Source organism: Pseudorca crassidens, chromosome 10 (genome assembly GCF_039906515.1).
Source record: "Pseudorca crassidens isolate mPseCra1 chromosome 10, mPseCra1.hap1, whole genome shotgun sequence".
NCBI classification, from domain to species: Eukaryota; Metazoa; Chordata; class Mammalia; order Artiodactyla; family Delphinidae; genus Pseudorca; species Pseudorca crassidens.
In genome coordinates, this window is record NC_090305.1 from 34,900,102 (window position 1) to 34,922,736 (window position 22,635).

At 51.6% G+C, this 22,635-nt stretch overlaps 1 protein-coding gene and 1 non-coding gene across 2 annotated transcripts in view; one reads left to right on the forward strand and one right to left on the reverse strand.

Moving 5' to 3' along the window:
* Positions 1-22,635, forward strand: part of LRFN2 (leucine rich repeat and fibronectin type III domain containing 2) — a 177,013-nt gene that overhangs the window by 151,364 nt on the left and 3,014 nt on the right. The gene's annotated exons all lie outside the window — the stretch shown is intronic.
* On the reverse strand, positions 13,537-13,643 carry LOC137233235 (U6 spliceosomal RNA). Its single transcript, XR_010947394.1, has one exon. It is a non-coding gene; the product is annotated as a U6 spliceosomal RNA (small nuclear RNA).

A 22,635-nucleotide genomic window follows, 5' to 3' on the forward strand; every position in this document is an offset into this window, starting at 1 on the left:
GGAGAAATAATTAGCAGGAGTAAAGGGAGTAGAATTGCGCATCCAGTCTACTTTTCTTTTGGAATGTGGCTTTTCCCCCTCTAGCAAGTGAGAACCAGAGAACCAGTTCCTTGTTAATTTTATATACATTTGGTTGGTTTGGGGGTGCGGGTGGGGATATTACTTATTTCTCACCAGGAAATTACCAAAGAAGGTTTACAGAGGGAGGGGTTAGGCTTGAGGAGTGTCTGGGACTCGGGGATCATGCTGGTGGTGGCAGCCGTCAGAATGACACCAAACACAAACACTCACCTGACAACTAGAATTTCCCCCAAACATGTTCACAGCAGCCAGCTCCTTTCAGCCTCGTAACAGCTCCAGGAGAACTGTGGGTGGGGGAAGTGTGAAACCCAGGCATTCTGACCTGGAGCCTGAGGTTTCCCACCACCCCAGTGTTCCCCAAACCTAGCTGTGCACCGGAATCCATGGGGAGCTGTATCCTCTCTCCAAGGGATCCTGAGTCAGCTTGGGGTGGGGCCCAGGCATCCGTGTTGTTAAAGCTCCCCCGGTGACTCTGGTGTGTGTTCAGCATTGGGCCGTTGCACCTAGGGAATGGGCAGTACTGGTGGGCAGAGCTGCTGTAAATCCCACAGCTGGGGTTTGGTCTCTGAACTTCTGGTGAGGGAAGAAGTCAGGAGACCTGGCTTCCCATCCAGCTCTACCTTGCCCTGGTCATCTCACCACTCTGAGACTTTGCTTCGTCTATAACATTGAAATACAAACCCCTTCAAATGGGGTTATCTCCAAAGAGATAAAGCATGTGAAACATTTAGGAAACAAAAGCATCCTGTGCATTTTAGTTGCTGGAGTCATTTTTCTTACCCCTCAGCTGAGGCTTAGTGATTAATACCAGGAGGATCGAATCCAGGGCTCCAGACGTGGTCTCTTATCCCCTCCCTTTCCTTCTCTGAGCCTCAAGCTTCTCATCTGCGGAATGGGGATGATAATAACTCACAAGGATGTTGTGAAATGATAAAAGATGTAAGACGTGAAGAGCATCTTCAGATAGTGTGAAGTGCTTCTCGTAGCGAAGATCTGACTGTAGTGGTTTGACAAAATTGGGGGTTTGTTTCTGTCATGTCATGGAATTCCAGAGGGATATAGCTCAGTGCTGGTATGGGAGTTCCATGGGCCTCAGGGACTGAAGCTCCTTCTTAGGTCAGTTGCCGTCTTCAACATGTGGCTCACTGACCCTTCCCTCTGGGACTTCCTCAGGTGTGCCCAGCCCACAGGGAGGGCAGCTGAAGTGCAGCAGAGTTGACGTCCCCAGGAGCAGCCCCACCCTATGCCAGAGGGAGTTGGAGGATTAATACCCCAGCTTCCTCCCCCGGGGGGAAAGAAGAAGGACAGCTGAGGCATGTTCTGTGCTGTCTCCCAGAGGGTCCCAGTAGGACTGAGCCCAGACTGCTCACAAGGGTAAGTTGCTTAGCGAAACAGCCTGTTTGGCCTTTCTTCCGCATTCTAGAGAATCCTGGGCCCACCTCCCAAATAAACTACTGGCACTCAAATCTTCATCATAGAGTCTGCTCCCGGGAAAGCCCAACTAAGACAGGTACCAACCTTCTGGATGAGTCAGCCCCTTTAAAGAGTCCCCCAGAAGTCCCACCCGATGACTCCTGCTTCCATCTCATTGTATTTCCTCAGACCACGTCAGAGCCCGAGAAAGTTGGTCATTTGCTCAGGTATGCTGCTTTCCCAAATAAAATCAGGGCTCTGCAGGGGAGTTAGAAGAGGATGGGTGTTGGGCAGGAGTGCAACCGCCACACAGCCATATGGGCGAAAGCGTCTGTGTCATCCACGTCTCTTGGCACCTGCCCACAAAATCCCGGGAGCCAGTAGCCAGTGTGTAGTTTAGCTGAGGCCAGCCTGGGAAGGAAGGTGATCTGGGCTGATTTTCTGCCACTCTGTGAGTGCTCTTTGCTCATCTCTAGAGACACTGAGACAGAGAGAGAAGCCAAGAGGGATGTCTGAGTCCTTGCCAATTAGGCCTGTGGTCCGGCATGTGTGTGTGTGACGAGAGTGGGCACCCCGTAGGTGACAGAAGGGTTACAAACATGAAGTCAGATTAATGCCCATCATCTTCAGAGCCTCAGAGGTGGTGGGGGGTGGTGAGCCCACAGAATCAGACAAAACCAGACTGTGATATGCCAGCCCAAGGTGAAAGCAGGGCAATGGAGACATGCAACACGCATGAACAAGCTCATTAGCTATTTACAAAGGAGAGCTATTTCTAGCTGGGGTGGGCTCCAAAGACGGGCTCCCACTTGTGCTGTGGCTGCAGGGCTGATGCTGTGGGTGGGAACTAACTACTGTTGCAGCGTCAGGAAGGTACTTGTTCAGAAATGAAACACCACACGGAACTATAAGACCCTTAACCTTCTAACCAGGTAATTAGTTAGTGATGATACTAAGTTAAGGGGCATTTCAGCTTAGTAATTAGCCACCCAAAAGGTGAAAATGTAAATGAATTTGCTTGGTGAACTTGATACACTTGAGCTTTTTCATGAGCTAATGGAAGTGCATTCACATGCCTGGGTTGGGAGGGGTGTATTCTGTGGCTGGATGGGGCAGAGCTTCTGGGAGCAGGTGGAGTGAGGTATAAGCTGTGTCCGGGGGAGTAGGTGGGATTTGGAAGGAAGAGGGGAGGGGTTAGCTCTTTTAGGTGGAAGCAATAAAGAGGCCGAGGCAGGAATGATCAGGCCTGGTCAAGGACCCCTGAGAGCCCCAGTATATTAGTCAGTGTCACCAGGATAGTGCTGCGTGACAACCAAGTTCAAAATCTACGTGACATACAACCTATTGAATCTTCTTACTCGTGGGTCTGCAGGTTGGTTGGAGTTCACCTGGTCTCAGCTGGGTTGGGCTCCAGGCTCTGGGTCTGGTTTAGATCTTCTCTGTTTATCTCGTTCTGGAGCCCAGGTAGGGTGTAGTGGCCACCCAGAGTATGTTCTTCTCATGGTGATAGCAGAAATGCAAGTGGGCAGGTGAAGAAGCAAATGTCAAGCCTCTGCTGGCATTACATCTGCTAAATCCCATGGGCCAAAGCAAGTTACAAGGCCAAGCAGGGCCTGCATATCACCCACTGTCAGGCCACGGCAAGGCTGTGGAGGTTTTATCTTATTAAAGAGAAGTGAAGAACCAGGTCCAACAGCTCAGTCTACCACATCTGGCTTACCTGCTGAAAAGGCTGTCTCTAGTGCAGTGGTTCTCAGACTTGAGCACGCATCAGAATCACCTGGCAGACTTGTTAGCACACTGATACAGGGCCCAGCCCCCCTGAGCTTCTGACTCATTTGGTCTGGAGTGGGGTCGGAGAATCTGCAGTTCTAATGCATTCTCGCAGTGATGCTGAGCTGTCCATCTGGGGGCCATTCTTTGAGACCCTCTGGTCTAGGGAAATAATAAGACGTTTGTTCAGAGAGGATGGAAGAGGGCAGACAGAGGGTGGCCTTGAGTGTCACACACAATAGCTATATTTACTGAGTCCTTACTACATTCTAGGTATGGTTTTAAAGATGTGCTGTGTAAGTTATTCTCTTATTTGGTACATTAACCCTGTGAGGTATGACATTGCCATTTGACAGTTGAAGACCCTGAGCCATAGGGAGGTGACAGGACTTACAAGGTTCCCCAGCTTGGAAGTGGCAGAGCTGGAGTTTGTAGCCAGTGCTCTGTTCCTGACTTCAAGATTTCTCCTGTTGGCAGTGGGGAACCATGGTCAAGTTCTGAGGGGAGAAATGACCTGTGGTGGAGAAACTCTGGATTTGGAACTGGATAGTCTAGGCACAAACCACACTTCGACTTTTGGTATCTAGACTTTTATTTATTCAATCAGTAAATACTTATTTTGTGTCTGCTTTGGGGTAAAATCTAGTCAAGACCATAGGGTTAGAACAAGATAGGCAAAGTGCTTTCTACAAGGAGCTTACATTCTTATGGAGGAGAGGGAAGAAAAAATTTAAATGTGCACTAGGAAGAAAAATAAGTAGTGTAAGGAGACAGAGACTGGGGAGCCGCTGTTTTACATGGGTGGTCAGAGGTGGCCTCTCTAAAGAGTGAACTTGGAACAGAGACCTGAATGGAGTGAGAGGAAGAGCCATGCAGGGGAAGCAGCAAGTGCGAAGGCCCTTAGGGTAGGACGCTGGAGACGCAGCAAGACTCCAGGGAGTCTGGAGGAAGGGTGACAGTGAATGAGGTTAGAGAACTGGATGGGGCTGCATCGTGTAGGGCCTCGTAGGCCATGGCGAGGCCTTGGACTTTATCTGGAATGGGATGGGAGCCATTGGGTGGTTGAACACTGGAGAGGGGCATGATGTGACTAAGAAAGAAGGTTCTGGCAGCTGAGTGGAAAAGAGACTATCGGGGCAGGGGTGGAAGCAGGGAGACCAGGTAGAGGACGGTTTCAGGGGTCTTAGCAATGTCTTGAGACCCTCCTGATCCTTAATGTCAACATCCATAAAATGGGGGGAACGACCCCTTCCACCAAAATTTCCCGTTTGGGCTTGTTATGACGGTGGAGGGAGGTCAGGGCGTGGGCACGTGAGTGAGCAGGAAACGCTCAGGTAGGGAACAAATCAGCATTTTGTGATGATGTTTCTGGCAGACTCCTTGGGGCTCCATCTCCCTGGCCCGGGGACCTCCCTGAGGCCCAACCCACAGCCACAGTGGACAGGAGTTTCCCATCTCCCCCTCCAGAGCATCACAGCTCACCCATCACTGTCCCAGCTCCTCAGTCATCACCCCCTCTCCCCCCAAGTCCTCTCACTCTGATAGGGAGTAATTATTTATGTTCTTGCTTAATTAGCTCATTAGGAATGTGCTGCAGTATTTCTGAGGATGCATCTCCCTCTCTGGTGGCTCTTAAGGGCCTTTTCTGCTGGTGCCTGGCTGCAACAACTGGGGTGGGATTTGTGGGCGTGAGGGTGGCCAGTGGTCAGGGGCTGGGTGACCTGTGTTCTGTCTCCTGGGGTGTGTGTGTGGACAGGTGCGGAGGCTGCTGAGGTCCTGGGCATGGAGACAGGATCTTAGAAGCTGAGATGGTGGCGGCAGCTGGCACTGAACACCAGAGAGATATTTTTACCACCCGTCAGAATGCCACCGTTTATGAGCCAGTGCCAAGGGCTGGTTCCCAAGGCTGCTTTTCCGCCAAGCTTTGACTATCGATCTAAAGAAGGTCTGCGTGGAACAGGGAGGCTTTGAAAATTCTCAGGTTGGCTAGGCTGGTGTTCAGCAGTCCTTTCCCTCAGGTAGGGGCGCTGGAAAGAAGCTTCTGTCCTGCAGAAGAAGTGAGTGGGTGGAGGCTACCTTCCTGAGGTCGGGAAAGGATTGCCCAGGTCCAGACCCAAACTCCAGTCTCCCTCGTCCTGCCTAGAGTGGGCCTAGGAATAGAATCCCATCCAAAAATACTGCCTTCACAAAAGATCAGAAGATCTGAAATCCCACCATTAGAGATGTGTTTCTTTGCATTTGCCATGGGAGATACTCAAGTGGTTTCCTCTGGGACTGGCCAACAGAGGATGCAGACATGATGGAGGGCACAGTGGAGGCTCTAACAGGAGGAGGGAGAGGGGGTCAGGAAGGGGTCATCAGGCATCCTCAAAGCCTAGTTCCCTTGTGTGGACACATTGCCGAGGGCTTGAGAGAGCTCAGGGAGAGGGAGGAAAAGCCAAGGTCTGGGGACCAATTCAGCTGTTCATTTGTTAAAACTCTCTTGTGACTCTGTTGTTCTATCTTTAAAATGGGCCTAGTTCTTGCTACTCTCATAGACTGAAAAAAGTCCAGAGTGAAAAGGGGGCAGTTCAAAGTCATCCAGGCCAGCTCTCTCCTTTGTTCATGAATCCTTATGATGCCCACCACCCTTCCTACTGACCACCCCCACGCCTACCACCTCCTTGGGATGCTGACTGGCCCCACGTGGGGATAACTTCCAGACCCAGGAACCTGCCCTCTTTTTTATTCAAGAGCCCAGATCACTGCTGGGTGCCTTTAAGCTAAGAAGTTTTTTTTACAGGCCCCAAACTCCATCTCCCTCTACCTCCTAGCCGTAGATTCTGTCTTCATTCTTATCAGGAATAAAACTCATTCTTCTTCCATAATATGTCTATTTAAGTTTTGCAGATAATTCTCATGGTTCACCTAGTGCTATTTTTTTCAGATGCAACATCTTCCCTCCCTGCCACCGTCCATTTTCGCCTTTTACTTTTCGTCATTCAAGAGGTATTTATGATGCTGGGTCTGGGCCACTCACGGGGAAGACAGCTGAGAATGGGACACCCCTGCCCTCCTGCAGCTCACATTTCCCGGGGAGACAGGCATTAAAGGACTAGGTACTTGTGTAGTCACTGATTCAGATACTACAGGTATGATAAGCTGTGTGAGCCTATGAGAGCCTGGGGCGGTCAGGGAAGGCTTCCTGGAGGTGACCCAGAAGGTCAAGTAGGAGGGCGATCAGTGAAGAGACGTGGGAGGGATTACAGGTAAAGGGCTGTCATGTCTGTCCCTGGAGCAGGAAGGGACCTGGGGTGGGTCCTGTGGCACATCTCCTGGTCTCTTGCCTCAGATGTGTACCAGGTTGTGCCATCCCTCTGCATGTGTGGGATCCAGCAGTGGGCAGTATGCTGGATGTGGCCTGACCAGAGCAAAGTGGACTGGGCCGGGGGTGCCCCTCATCTGAAGGCTGCCTCAGCCCCACTGGCCTCCTCTGGTCCAAGTCCCACACTGAAAGGGTGGCCCTCACATGTTCTGAGGCCATCACTCCCCCTCCTCCCGAGGCTCTTCCCAGGATGAAGTGGCCCAGCACTGTGTGGCAACCTGGTGGGTATGCGGGGGTTGTAAGTGAGGTTACTGTTTGGCCATCACAGCAAGCATCCTGGGGTCCTCTAGTTCAAGCCTTCTTGCCGGCTCATGATCTGCCATAAAGCATTTTAAAAATTTACTCGTCTCGTTTTATATATGTTTTTATGTTGCAAGGCCCTTTATAAGCTTGGTTGGAGGTTGGTGGATTATAAATCCCAAAACCAGTTGATGGGGCTTAGGTCAAAAGTGCCAAGTGATCGCAGATGGTTTCTCCTCCAGTCATGGTGATGATAATAGGAGCCGACCTTTCTGAGAAATGATTACGTGCCAGGTGCTCTTCTAAGTGCTTTCCATTTATTGGCCCATTTAATTCCTGCAACATCCCCATGAGATGTTATTATCCTGATGAGAAAACTGAGGCCCGAAGAGGTTAAGAAGCTTACCCAAGGTGTCCCACCTGGGATTTGAACCCAGGTGGACTGGCTCTAGAGTCTGCACGTCGAGGCCTTGCTAATACACATTTAGCATTTGAGTGCTTGCTCTGTGCTTCCCCCCACCCCCCCCCCCCACCCCTCATCGAGCATGTGCACCACCCCTGGGAGACAGCTGGGACTATTATGGGTGCTTTGCAGGGTAGGAATCTCTGGGATCAGAGAGGGTAAGTAAGCTGCCCAAGTTCTCCCAGCTTGGAAGTGGCAGAGCCAGAATTCAAACCCAGGTTGGCTGTGCTCCAGAGAGCTCCTGACCCCTCCTTTTCCTCCCAGGACATGAGTTAGGATGGAGAGGAGCAAGATGGTATCTTAGGGTCACAGGTGGTGTGTTCAAAATACAGGCCAGTGACTGCGTTTCCTTTCTAGACTGTCTAGCCACCCCTTCCCAGCCACCTAATCTATTAGCGAACCCAGACCAGCAGCCCGTGTCACTCAGACTACCATGAGGAAGCAGGGGAAGTATGAACCAGACCATCCCTTCCCACCCACCACCCACACATAAGGAGGAAACGAGAGGAAAGAGGCGGGTGCTGCAGGGATGGGTCTCCGTCAGACAAGTGGAAGAACCTCCAGGAGTGCTGGTGGTGTCTGACAGGCAAAACCAGGCTTCTCTGAAAGCAGGGGCCTCGGCTGCCGGAAGGGCCTGGAGGGTTCCATCTGAGGCAGGCAGGCCGATGCCTTTTCGTCCCTTCTCCATGCTGAGAAAACTGATGGCCGTGCCCTTGGCGTTCTAATATATGACTTGCCCTTTGAACCGTGGCTGCTTGGCCTTCCCGTGGCTGCCCCCTCCCAGGACTGAAATGAAACCCGGGTCATGGGTTCAACCTTAGTGATGGGCAGTGCTCAGGGGAGAGGGGGGAGGTTTATGGCTTGGTCTCTGCCCTCAATAAGCCATGGTCCCCTGAGCCACCGTGGCTGCTGCTTCCTCAGCCAGGCAAGGCCCAGGCCCAGTGCCTGGGGGCAGGCGGAGCGTGGGGCTGGGAGGTGGCGCCATGAATCTCTGGCAGCCATGGGGCTCCCTGGCTCACAGACAGCCAGTGGAGGGAGCAGCCGATAGATCGCAGCTGGGCTGTTGACCTTGAGCCTTAAGCGAGGTGAAGAATAAAAGGTCATATTGATTCCATCAGAGCCACAGGAGCCGTGAAATATTGGAATGTGAATAAAGACGGTGATAGATCACTCACCACCGCTGGGGACTTGGCTGACCTGTCTTCTGGCCCCGTCACCCACTGGGCAAGCTGGGGCTCAGTGTGCTCAGAGAAGGAGAGAAAATAAGAGATGGGGACTCCAGGGGACCCCGAACGGAATAGAGAATCACAGAGATTCGTAGGTTCCTGGAATGTAAGATGTCCTTCACCTCAAATGTCACCGCTAAAGGAGATTATCCCTGAGCAGCCCACATGGAGCTGAGTCTGCCCTCCCCACGCCCAAACCCTTTCACCTTCTCTTAATCTGCTATGCTTTTTCTCTTGCCCATAGCACACTCCACTTTCTAACATAGTACATGATTTACCAATTGTGTTAATTATTTACTGTTCACCCTCCCCCCGCCCAGAACGTCAGCTTCACGGGACAAGGACTTGTGTCCTCTGCTCACTGCTCTATCCCCTCTAGCAGCACTGGCACGTAACAGGTGCTCCATAAAAATCGGATGAACAGATGAGTCTGGAAAGACTTTAGCAATGGTCTAATCCCAACCCCTTACCAGGGAAGAGCAGAGACTCAGATTGGGGTTGGGACGTGCCCCAGTCATCCAGCCTATCGGGGGTTGCAGAGCTGGGAGAAGAATCTGGGCACCCGACTCCTGGGCTCAGGTGCCGCGTAGTCCAAGCTGCTATCACACCCAACAAAGGATGTGCTTGTTAGTCACATGCTATTAACTACCTATAGGACCTGGGAGCTATGCAGCCCAGGGTGGGGCAGGCTGGGTTCTTGCTTGCTTCTTCCTTTGATAAAAAACAAACAACAACAACAAAACCCGAACAGATAGTAAATTTACTGATAACTAACTTCCTAACCCAAAGAGGGCCCAAAAGTACGGGCTCCATGACTGGAAGAGGTCAGGGAATTTCCCTTCCTGGGAATTTTTAAGGGGTGGGGTGAGAGTGAAGCGAGAAGCGTTTAGGAAGCACCTTCACCCCTGGGTGACGGCCGGTGTGCTGGATCCCTCACATGGCTCACTCACTCAATCCCACCTCCCAAGCAGTGATGGAGTGTGACAACAGCTAACGTGTATTAAGCTGTGTGCCGAGCACCGTTCTCGGTGCTCTTAGGTATTCATTCGTTTAGTCTTCCCAACAACTCTCTGAAGTGGATAGCTTCTCTTATTGTCCCCGTGTTACAGATGAGAAACTAGAGGCAAATATGCCGTCAAATAAATGCTACTGTTCTGGGTGCTCGGGACGCATCAGCGAACAGAACACCTGGAGATCCTCGTCTTCGCGGGGGAAACGGGCAACAAGCATGATATATGGGCAAATCATAGAGGTGAGGGGAGAAAATCAGTGTTACGCAAAAAGGAACCTGCAGAGCAGGGTAAGGAGCTCTGTCTTACCCAGGGGGTGGGCAAGTTGCAATATTAAATAGGGTGGCCCGGCGGGCCTCACTGAGAAGGTGAGTCAGGGCCGAGACTTGAAGGAGGTGAGCCAAACAGGTCTGCGGGAAGGGCATTTCAGGCAGAGGGACTGGCCAGGGCGAGGCCTCAAGGCTGGAGCATGTCTGAGGAGCAACGGGGGCCAGGGTGGCCGCAGCAGCGGGAGAGAGCTAGGGGCAGAGTCCAGGAGACGGGGCAGGGAGGTAGTGGGGCCAGACCACGAGGAGCCTTGCGGGCCCCGGGAGGGTGTTTTCTCCAGGCTCTGACTCATTCAAATGCTCACCTCCTTTAAATGTTCACAGAGGCTCACAGCCTCAAGCCAACACCCTCCTCTCATCTACTCACACACCAATGATGCTTCTAGTCTGGTCAGTAGACACACACACACACACACACACACACAACACACCTACACACATACACACCAGTCAGCGGACACACACACAGCTCCCCCGCCGGGCTCCAGCCTCCATCCCGCCTGTGTGGGTGGGAGAGGGGCAGGCCGCTCACCCGCCTTTTGCCCCCTCTGCAGCCCAGCGACACCCCTCCCAGCCTGGACCAGAAGAGGGAGGAAAGCAAACCAATTTCTGGAGCCTCAGACCCATGCACCCCAATATACAGTGCTGGGGAGACCACCAGAAAGTTACAGATGGAAGTCTGTGATTTACTCACATTAGATTTGCTCACGTGATTACTTCCATACTAAGATCACACACCCACAGGGCCATCCTCCAGGGGCCTTGAAGCACATTTAGGGGCTCATTGTCCCCACAGGAGCTGCTGCCCCAGGCTTGCGGAGGGGAGGGGGAGGGGGAGGGGGAGGGCAACAATACTGCTTTGAGTTATTCCCAGTTAAAACCAGGATGCTGCACCTCTAGGCCAGGCCAGCCTCACCTGGAAACTCGTGACAAATGAAGGAATTCCACAGTGAAGCTTACCTTCCCACTCAGCACAAAGGGCCAACCCCCAGGCAACCCACCATTCCCCCCAGATAGTTCACCTTCGCCACTGCCAGAGGTCCTTCTGGGAGATGGGTGGGTTGGACGGTGTTAGCATTCTCTATAAACACTATGGCGATGGATGGATGGATGGATGGATATGGACAGATGATAGACAGATGATAGATGATAACGTAGGTAAGCATGCACTAGGTACATATACGGTCTATTGAGTATATCGTATGCCAGTGCTTTCCGTACTTTACTTCTAATCCTCATGCGACTCTGCAAATTAGGTTGGCAGACTGCTTTTACAAACAAGACTGAAGTTCTGGGCGGTTAAGTACTGGGGTAAAGATTATGCAGCCCATAAGTTATGAGTCAGGATTTAAGCCCAGAACCCCGGTCACTCTGTGCCAAATCCCACGTGTGCTCAGAATTGGGGACCTGGTGCCCGAACTCCCACAGCTCTTTGATGACTGTGCCTTGCCTTCCTTCCTCCTGCCTCTCCCTTGCTCCTGTCACCCCTCTCCTGGTGATATTGTTGTGGAATTCTAGAATGTCAGAATTGGACTTTGAAGCACAGAGGAGGAAAGTGACTTGCCCAAGGTCACACAGCAATTCCATGAGAGAGTCAGGGTTACAGCCTTGTCCATCCAGCTGAACTTGAGACTATTTGGTGGGTGGGGACAGCTCTGCTCCTCCATCCACTTGACTGGACAGTGACCTCCCCACTGCCCAATGAGGTCTCACCTCAGAGGTTGTTTCTCTCCTGACCTGATTCGTCCCATCCCGGCCAGCCTGCTTGTTAGAGGCGGAGGTGTCTAGGGCCGGATCAGCGGAAACACAGGCTGGAGAAGTGCTAAGCGGGCTCCTCCAGACCACCAGCTGGAAAGGGCGTCTCTCCTCGGGGTGAGGCAGCAGGCACTCCGGCGCTGCAGCTCAGCGAGCTGGAAGTCGGGCAGGCCTCTTAGTCGTGGAGTCCAGCCTCCAGGCTTGCAGCTTGGAGAAGCCCTCAGGGAGGTGCCTGTCAGTTTCTCAGTCACTCATTCATGCAGGGGTTCTGAGGGTCCCCATTACAAAAAATGACACCTCAGCTTTGTGAGCACTTTACTAAGTGCAACCAGGGAGCTTGGTAGGTTTTCCCAACAATCTCCTGGTTCAAGATCCCTCAGCTAGCAGCTCTCAGGGCTAGGATTTGAACTTGGTCTTCAGACACCTAATCCAAGTGTCATCATGGCTGCTTTTGTTTTTCAATAAATTCTGAGGTTTATTTAAGAAACAGCACAGAGAATCACTTATTGCCAAGTTACTAAAGGTAATACTGATTACTGCTATTTTTAAAAATTTTTTATTGGCGTATAGTCGACTTAAAATATTGTGTTCGTTTCTACTGATGGCCGCTTTTTATTGCACAAATATAGCCTGTGCACTATACTCAGTACTGAACAAATATCACTGTATTTAAGTTTCACAAGATGCCGTAGGATCAATACTATTAACCCATTTTGCAGGCAAGAAAACTGAGTAAGGCTCAGAGATACGAAATGACTTACCTACATTGCGCAGTCAGTAAGCTTTTTACACCATAGTACAAACTTACCTGGGGGTGATAAAGTTGCCTTCTTCAAGGAGCTTCTGATCTGACAGAGGGAGGGGATTAGAACTGGGGGAAAAGGCAGGGCCCCAAAACCCATCCATGAGATGACTGAGGACTTCATTTCATCTTGAGTTTTTCTATCAAGGGTCATCAATGACGTCACCATTGTCATTCAAACAAAACCTTGTGTTTGCTGTTCCCTGATTTATTGCCAGGAGTCATGCCAAATGTTTGACACACTTTACCTCATTTAATCCTGACACTATTCCTGCAAAGTAGGTACTAGCATTCTATGTAACTAAAACAGAGAGGGTTAGATAATCTGCCTCAGGTCACACAATTAGTCAGTCGGTGGCAGAGTGAGACTGGAACCCAGATCCAGCTGACAGCACAGCGGATGCTGGGAACCACCATGCTTTATCTCCTGCAACCTCTTTGCGTGCATTTGGTGTGTGCCAAGCTCTGCTCTGAAGCTGCCTTGTTCTCCAACAACAGGACAGATATAAAAGAGCAAGCGGATGGCCAGGGGGCCACTCTGCCCCACCCTGTGCCCTCCCCAGACCTGACTGGGCCAACCAAGCCTGGCAACCACAGAACCACAAGGTCCCTGCCGGGGGTGACTGCACCTGAGTGTGCATCAGCCACACTGAAGTGACAAATAACACCAACAAACTCTCCTCTTCCTGCCCACCTGGCAGCATTTGCTCTGTGATAGCATCTTTTTGGCCACTTTGTTGTCGTGCTAAAATAGACATAACGTAACATTTACCATTTTAACCATTTTTAAGTGTACAGTGCAGGGGCCATAAGTATATTCACATTTGTGTGCAACCGTCACCACCATCCATCTTCACAACTTTTTCATCATCGCAGACTGAAACTCTGCACCTATCCGATACCAACTCCTCATTTCCTCCTCCCCGTGGCAAACACTCTTCTACTTTCAGTCTATGAATTTGACCACTCTGGTACCTCATATAAGGGGAAACACACAATATTTGTCCTTTTGCTTCCGGCTTATTTCACTTAGCATAATGTCCTCAACATTCATCCAAGCTGTAACATGGGTCAGAATTTCATAAAAATATGGAATGCTTCACGAATTTGCATGCCATCCTTGTGCAAGGACCATACTAATCTCTTCCACATCATTCCAGTTTGAGTATATGTGCAGCTGACGTGAGCACCATCATAGCCGTTTTAAGGAGTCGGTGCCACAGGTGACTTTGCCCCTGCGTGGTGCCCCTGGGAAATTATGGATCTGCTAACCGGGCAGAGTTGTCTGATCAGGTACATCACTGGATGGTACTGATTGGGCGTCTGCCGGTGGTTCTAGTGCGTTTGGAGGTGGCTGGTGGGGAATCTTCATTTTGTTCACTCCTGTGTTTACAACGAGGTATAATTGGTCTGACACCTTCTGCGTTTCTTCTGTAAGTGATGAATTGTTATTGAGCAAGCTTTTCTCAGATCCTTGAGGAGATAAATGGCAAGATCGTGGCCATCATCGTCGTCACAGGAGTACTGAATGGCCCTGGGAAGGGAGAGGAGAGGGCAGTCATGTTTTCCCCAGCACACTTAATGTCTCACATTCAGCACAGGAGGTTGGGACCGCTAGTCCCATTTCATACATGAGCAAATTGGGTTCAGAGAGAGGAAAAACTGACCCTGAGTCACACCGTTGGTCAGGGGCAGAACCAGCCTTCGAAGAGAGATTTCTGTCAGATCCCAGAGCGCACATTTTTTTTTTTTTTTCTTGTGATGTGCCCACCCAATCCTTGGGGGTTGGGAGCTAAGGACAATTAGATGCAGGAAAAAGTTCCACATCCATAGAAACTTGGATGAGGAGAAACAGAGAGAGAGATAAAGATATACAGAGAGAGAAAAAGGCCTGATGAGGGGAGGGGACCTCGCCTGGGTCGGCTCAGCCTATGATGGTAGAAACGTTACTTTAGGGGACAGAATGGGAGCAACGTGGCTTAATTGCAGCTCTGGGGAAATCACAGGGTGTTTCCATTAGCCACCTGCTCAGTGTGAGCCACCGAGGCGATGCAGCTTCCAGAAAGTTCCGTGTTGTCTTGGGTGGGGGGCCTCAGGAGAAGCAGGACGTCTGGTTGAGGGAACGTGACTCTGTTCTCCGGTTCAGACCCTGCCCACCGCCCCCATACACTCAGAGGAGGGCCAAAGACAGATTGGCGTGTGATCAGTGAGGAGCAGCTGCGAGGCAAGCTGGAGAGCGTGTCCCGAAAAGATGGTGGGAAGGAATGGAAATGTTCACTCTGGAGAAGTGGAAACCCAAGGGGGGGGGGGGGCGTGAGGGAGCTGGTGCACAATTTGGGAACTGCTGAAATGTGTTCAAGAAAGAAACACCTTGTCCCAGGTGTCTCTGTGGGGTTGAGTTGGGGCCGGTGGGACCAAGCAGCAGCCGTCAGACCATAGCAACGTGAGCAGGGATTCTGAGCAGCTCAGAGATGCGCGAAGCTGGGGGATGGGGGGCTGCCTGGCGTGTCCCTGAAGTGTGTGAGTGGAGCGCTGACAGCCAGGGGGTCGATGGGCCCCCTCAACCCGGCTTTCCTGTGGTCTGTGAGTGGAGATGGCACAGGGGGAACTAGAAAGAGCCGGCATCATCTTGGTGGGTCAGCCAGAGAAGTGCTAGGCTGGAGGGCAGGCTGAGGCCAGCAGAAGAGACAGACCGCCAGAGCTCAGCTGGCTGGCCCCTGAGCTGGGCTGTGTACCTGCCTCACTAGCCCATATTTAATCTAACCTCATGCTGTGGGATTCATCTCCATCCTTGTTGGGGCCAGACGACTCCCTCAGTCAGAATCACTACATATGCTAAGCTCGCGATGGACCAGGCATGGTTTAAATTACAGGCACTGACTCATTTCGTCCTCAGAGCAACTCTGTGAGGGAGGCCCTATCATCTTTCCCCCATTACAGAGAGGTTAAGTGGCTTGCCCAAGGTCACACAGCCGGTAAGCGATGGCACTGGGCTTTGAACCCTGGTGGTCCAGTCCCAGGCTCGCACTCTCACTCCCGGCTTTATCCCATTGGTGAAGGAGCACCATGGAACAGGATGGAACTTACTCTGGGGAGATGAGTGAAGAGGCAGCCTGCTGGGGCTTGGCTCACTTTGGTTGACTTTCCAGTAATCCCTTCATTCACTCAGCCAGGGCTGGACTAACATTGTCACCACATTTCTTCTGAAAAAGACTTTTGGAGCCACACGCAGGGGGGAACATGTCCTGCTGCTGTGAATGTCGAAGCCACGATGTCTCCTATCAGCCCAGCCAGGATCCAGGAGCTGCGCACACATCTCCCAGGGTCTAGCTTGCATGAGATTTGCCAGCCACAAACCCTCGAGGCCTGGATTTCCACTATCCGAGATACATTACTTTTAGTTCAGCTTCACCCCCCCTTTATATAACAAACCCTCCAGTGGAGTTTACTGTGGGCCAGACACTGACCCGGGTTCCTTATGAGTCATGGCTCATTCAAACCTCATAATAACCCTACAGAGCAGAGATTATAAATGCCCCATTTTTTCCAGAAATAGGATATTTCTAGGAAACTACGGCACAGACAGGTAAAGGAATGGCCCACAGTAAGTGATTACTGCTAGGAAGAGGCAGAACCAGCGTTTGACCCTAGCAGTCTAGCTCGAGACTGTGCTCCTCACCACTGCCCTCTGCCGCCTCTCTTTCTAATGGTCACTCTTCCTGAGAGGGGTGACATTCATCATGGTGACTGGATTTATCAGGGAGTTTTCTTAATAGAGACTTACACAACAGAAGTACAAGGGTAACTAGTAGATGCGAAGTAGAAAAGCAGGAACAGGGTATAGCAGTGGAGGACCAGAGGGGCCCAAAGGCTCCATTTGGCCCAGGGCTGGCCCAGCCTGTGGACCGTGGGTAAAGGGAGGTGGTACTGCCACGGGACAGAGTCTTGGGAAGGGGCTGGACCACAGGCTGAGTGGGAGGTGGAGAGTCAGAGCACTCCTGGGGGGCAGACGAGCTTGAGTCAGGCTTGGGGGAGCCCCAGAGAGACCCCACTGAACTTGGAGGCCCCAGGAGTCGAGGGAAGCTGGAAGAACCAAAAAGAAGGCATGAAGCTGTCCAGCGTCGTGGAGAGAACACCTGGGGAGACAGAGAGTGCAGAGGCCCGGACTGAAGCCTTCAAGACCAATTGTCCTGGTGCGGGAGCTGTCCCGGAGCTGGACAAGCCTCCCCGGCCTGGCCCATCTGTTTGGGGCGCCAGGACTCACATAGGAAATGGCAGGATTCCTACCACCTGCCAGAGGGCATAACAGGAGCCACGGCCAGTAGAACTCGGAGACGGTGGGCTGCCGCCCAGCTGCGCTGTCCAGTGTGGCAGCCGCTGGCCACATGTGACTACTGAGCCCTTGAAGTGTGCCTAACGTGACTGAGGAACTGAGTTTTTAATTTCATTTAAATTTAATTAGTTCGAAGTTCAGTTTAAAAGGCCATGTATGGCTACTGTATTGGACAGTGCCGGTACGGAACATTCATTTCATTCACCTGCCCTACAGAATATTTTTGAGGGCCTACTATGTGCCGAGTGTTGTTCTAGAGGCTGGGGAAACGTCAGGGAACAAAGCAGACAAAAAAGCCTGCTCTCAGGAGTGGAAGGAGAGAGAGAGAGGATTAACAGGAGGCCTAGTAAATAAGCAAATGATAGTGTCTGTCAGGCAATAAAAGTGTAATGGGAAAAGATGGAGCAGAGTAAGGGGCTGGGGGTCAAGGTAAAGATGGGGGAAGCCCTCAATGTTAAACGGGACAGTCAGAGGAGGTGACGTTGGAGCAGAATTGAAAGAGGTGAGGCAGAGAGCATATGGACATCTGGAGAAAGAGCATCCAGGCAAGGGCAACAGGCGGTGCAAAGGCCCTGTGGCAGGAGCACCCTTGGCAACACCCTGAGGAACAGCAGGGAGGCCAGGTGACTGGTGCAGAGTGAACAGGGTAAGTAGGAGGAGAGGAACTTGGAGGGGTGAGAGGCAGGTCACAAGGGGTCTGGGGGCCACGTCAGGACTTTGACTACGTGGGACAGGCCTCACTGGGGGCATTGAGCAGAGGAAGGACTTGGTCTGATCAGGGTTTTAACAGGATCCCTCTGGCTGCTTGTAGAGGAGAGGTGGGGGGAGGGGAGCAAGAGAGTTCATCCAGAGGCCAATGCAACCAAGAGTTTTGATCCCCACCTGCCTGCTGTTCTGAGGGCTGTGGGAATGGATATTGGGGTTCCCTGCCTCAGAATCTCAGTCATGTTGAATGTGCCTCCTTTACTTGCTGATGGGGCAAAGCCATTGCCAATAAGACAGAGTGTCTCAGGGCAGCCAGGGGAGCCCCATGTTCTCAGCAGGGGCACAGGCAGTAGGGCAGCGACAGAGCCTGGCCCCCGGCCCCTGGCCTGTCTCAGAAGTTAACGGGAGGCTCCTAATTCTCGGAGCCCTCACTGAGTCACGCCAGCTCTATGGTAATCCTGCTCTAAAGAGCAGCCCTGCGCCTTCCCCTGTTATCACTCAGGGCCGTGCATTCAGGGAGGGCCAGCGTCCGGCACCGAAACCAGAAGAGGGGCTTCTACCACTTGTACCGGTATTTCCAGTACTCCTCTCTAATGGCTCTCTGATCCTGAGACGAGAAGCAACAAATATAAAACAGATTCTTCCAGACCCATAGCACTGTGTCCCACTGAGTCTGAACACAGCCTCAGAATCCTTCTCAAAACTGGCACCCAGCAAATCCTCAGCGCTGGCACACAAGACACAATGTGTTTGCAAGGCCTCTAGAACCTGGCTCCTGGCTACTACCTTGGTGACCTCATTTGCTACCACTCTCCCTTTCCCTCACTCTTTTTCTGTCACACCGGCCTCCTCATGGCTCCTGCCTCAGGGCCATTGCACTGGCAGCTCCCTCTGTGGGAAAACTGCCCACAGACATCCACATAGCTCCCTCACTTCCTTCAGACTTCCCATGAGCATTCAGAAGTAGCAAAACAACCCTCATGAGACTCTCATCTCTACCCCTAAATAGCTATAGGGGGTAATTCAGTTCATACCTGTCTCTCAAATGGGGAGCATAATTCCGAAAGGTACTTCCCAGGGTTATCAAGAGCATTTATTGAAATAATGTGACAGTGCTGGCTTCAAATCTTGGCTAGGCACAAACATTCTCTCCATGAGACCTTGGGTAAATCACTTAACTTCTCTGAGCCTTGATTTCTTCTTCTGTAAAATGGGGATAATAATAGTACCTCCCTCACAGAGTTGCTGTGAGGATGAAATTAGTTAATACAGGTAGAGTACTCAGAACACTGCTTGACATATAGTGTGTTCAATAAATGTTAGCTGCCTTTGTAGTAATACATGTTTCTGTTTTTGGTTTTTAATTGCTGTCAGATAGTTACCCTGACTCTGAGACTTGCTTCCTGCTACCATCTGATTCTGCTCAATTCAGTTCACGGTAATACAGTATAGGGAAGACCATGCTTGGTGGCCTGGCAGCCCTGGCTAACCACGCTGACTCAGCCGCCTTCCAGCTGTGTGACCTTGAGCAGGTGACCGATCTGCCTGAGCCTCAGTTTCTTCATCTGTAGTGTGGGGATAACTATTCCTACCTCACAGCATCAGTGTGCAGAATCAGAGACCCAGCCTGTCAAGTGCCAGGCTTATAGTACGTACTCAATGAATCATACACTAGATAGAACCAGCCATGTCTCCTCTGCTCCCTTGCAGTTGTGCAGGAAAGCAAACAGGCCTCTTTGGGGCTGGCAGCTAGAGGGAGAGGCTGGGGAGCCAGGGTGCTTGCCTTGGTTTAATGAGTCCCTTTCATGTGCCCTGAGATGTCATGGCCGGCCAGAGAGGTTGGCAGGCTGGTGATTCTGTGAAGAGCCAGTAATGAGGGTGCAGAGCCAGGGAAGTGGAGTGAGGGCAGCTTGACATGGTGTCTCCAAATTAGTGCTGGGGCTCAGCAGGCAGCCGGTGCCTCATCGATGGGGGAGGGGAGGAGGAGAGCACCTAAAAGTGGTGATGCTGGGCGCTGAGGGGGATGGAGGCTGGAGGTAAAAGAGGTGGCGTTTGCTGACAAGTCCAGGAAGGCAAGAATCGCATTTCTTGTGTAGACGCCAGCACCGACTTCTCCCTCTTACACAAAGACACACACACCTCTTCAGTCACCCACACACACGCTCACGCCCTCTTTTTCTCTGTCACGCCTACACATAACAGACTCCTCAAGTTCACCTCATCGTATCTGCAGGGGCCTGGATTAGCTAGGAGAGGCCAACTACTACAGCAAATGCATGCAAATGCATAAAGGCTCAAACACGGCAGAATTTGATTTCTCGCTCTCCTGAGAGTCCAGGGCGGTTTACCGGCTTCATCAGGAGGCCTTCCTCATGTGGAGACTCAGGCACCCGGTCTCCAGCATCCCTCGGGTGGGCCTTGTTGTCATCTGCCTGGCCAAGGCCGGTCACTGCACCCAGGGTCCAGCCAGCAGAGGGGAAGGAGAGTTGGGCAAGTCCTCCCCCTCTTGTAAGGCCTGGCGCAGAGGCGCACACACTGCTGCCACCATATTCCATTGGCCAGAACTCGCCACCTGGACACCACTAAGTGCACAGTTGGCGGGGGAATGTGGTCTGGACTGAGCCCGCGAAAGGGGGACAGTAGACTTTGGTAGTCAGCTCATAGGCTTTGCCCTGAGGCTCAGGGGGAGACTCTAAGAACCTCTCCCATCTCCGTTCCCACATGCCCCAAATAGTAGCTTTAATGGCAGCAGTCAGGAAAGAGCAAACTTGGTCTGCAAGTGTCTCTGGGAGAGGTTACATGGGATGTCCACTCAGAAGTGTTAGGGGACATGTGGAGCCTCTGGGGGGCTGGGTGGAAGAGGGACAAAGCAGTGACCAACATTGTCTGGAACTAGAACCTTTGTGTACTATATATAAGTGAACACCTATACACACACACACACACACACACACACACACACACACACATGTTCACAAATACCCACGCAGCCGGCTCTCAAATGATAGACATGCCCCCCACACATCGTTTCTCACACATGCACACACATTCGTCTGCACTCACACACCCCAACACATATCTACGTGCAAGTCCATCAAGATCGTCAGGGGTGTACTTCAAAGATGTAGAAACGCCTCTCCCGAGACATCCTCAGGGCCAGGCAGTGTCTAAGGGTCACCAGCTGTCATATTTAACTAAGAATCCCTGACATTTGTACAGGCCTTAGTATTTAACAAAGCAGTCTTTCATTCACTGCTCAACTATAGGGTAAATATTTACTCAGCAGTGACACAGGGCCAGATATGATGACTGGCAACAGAGATACAAAGGTGAAGACACGGCCCATTTCTTCCGGGGAGACACAGGCATCCACTGAGAAGGGCCTCTAGCAGAGGAAGGCAGGGGGGCTGTGGGAGCAGAGAGCAGAGGTTGCGTCAGAGGAGACGTTGAGTCAGGCCTCGAAGGATGAGGTCACCATGTGGAGAAAGATAAGTGGTTTCTAGGAAGAGGGGCTGCTCTACGCAAAGGCGTCAGGTGGTAGATTTGGGGAGTGATGAATGATTCTGAGAAGGTGGCAAAGTGCTTCCTCCAGCTGGGGTTCTACTAGATAAGATGTGCTGCTGCTGACATCAAGTAATGAGAGTTTTTTCCCAAAGTGCAAGGAAAAAATAAGTTTTTCCTTCTTGTCGTGTAAATTAGATGTCCTTGTGTCACCTAGGATTCTGTAAGGAGAAAATAAAACAAAGAACACGCTAGATAGAAGAGGGAATGCAGTACTGGGGTTGGGTTACAGGTGATGGGATTGTTGAGGGGTCAGCATCACAGAGATTAGCTACAGCAGGAAGCCACTGCCACCACCCGCCCCGCCCAAGGATGGAGGTAATGGAGAAGATGGTTTCATCAGAGCCTAAGATCCAGGTCTCTCTGGCAGGAGGCAGAGCCCCTGGAGCTGGGATCACAGAGGAGGCTCAGGAGCTGAGAGGGAGACACCACTTAAAGCAGAAAAAGGTAGAAATACCTGGCTTCTCCCCTCCTCCCACACTGCAGTCTTCCTCTGGGGCCTCCAGTGGCCAGCTCTATCTGGGAGGCAAAGGAGCCTGGGAACAGGCAAGGGAGCCTGGGAAATGTAGTTCCTTGTTGTCCATGGGAGGGCAGGTGAAAGGGAAGACAGACCTGAGAGCCAATAGCAGAATAACCAGTATGCTCCCGTGTGATTTCTTCTTAAACCTCTGTTATCAGCTGTAGAAATCAGCTGTAGATTTGTTTGCTAGTGTTAAACTGTTAGAAGTAGTAGTAGTGGGGTCTGCTTCCCAGGATAAGATGGCTAAACACTGAGATGATTTCTGGGCTCGGAGTCCATCTCCCGTGTCCTGGAATTGTGGTGAAGTTTAAATGCAATATTGAATGTGGAAACCCTTGTCACATACCAAGTGTTCAATAAAGCAGCCAGCCCATCCCCTCCTCCATGGATATGCTCTTCCATCGCTCACGACCCAGAGAGGTGGCGGAACAAGGTGGGTCAGAGTGGACGGGAGCCAGACTGCCTGGGATTGAATGCCGGCTCTGCCATGTTACATCTGCTTAATACCTCTGCAGAACAAGGGTCACGACAGTGGCTGCTTCAGAGAGTTGCCGTAGGGCTAAGTGAGTTGATAGAAGTAGGACACCAAAAATAGAGCGTGGCACACACTTGCCATCAAGTGTTTGCTCTACTATTGTCACCGTTCTGGGTGTGCACAGCTCCTGCCCCTCCAACTCACATCACTTCCCTGAGGGGGGAGGAAGTGGGCCCGTGTAGCCCTGGGCTCTGCACAGCAGTTGGCCCAGCAGAACTGAGCCTCAGTGGGCTCTGAATATTCTCCAGGGAAGGGGGTGGCTGACCTGCCACAGGCCCGGGGCGGGGCCTGCAGTTTTCACTGAGATGAAGAAAAACGTCCGAGTTTGTGGAAAAGCATAAGACCAGACTGTGGATCTAGAAGCTAGTGTTAAAGCCCCAACTGCTTCATCTTGGCAGTCCCAGCTGTGTGACCTGAGGCAAATCACTCAGCCTCTCTGAGCCTTGGCCATTCCTCCTTTGTGACATGAGGACACAGCATTACCATGATGCCCAGGTGAGATAGATAGACCTAAAGGTCTGGCTTGCA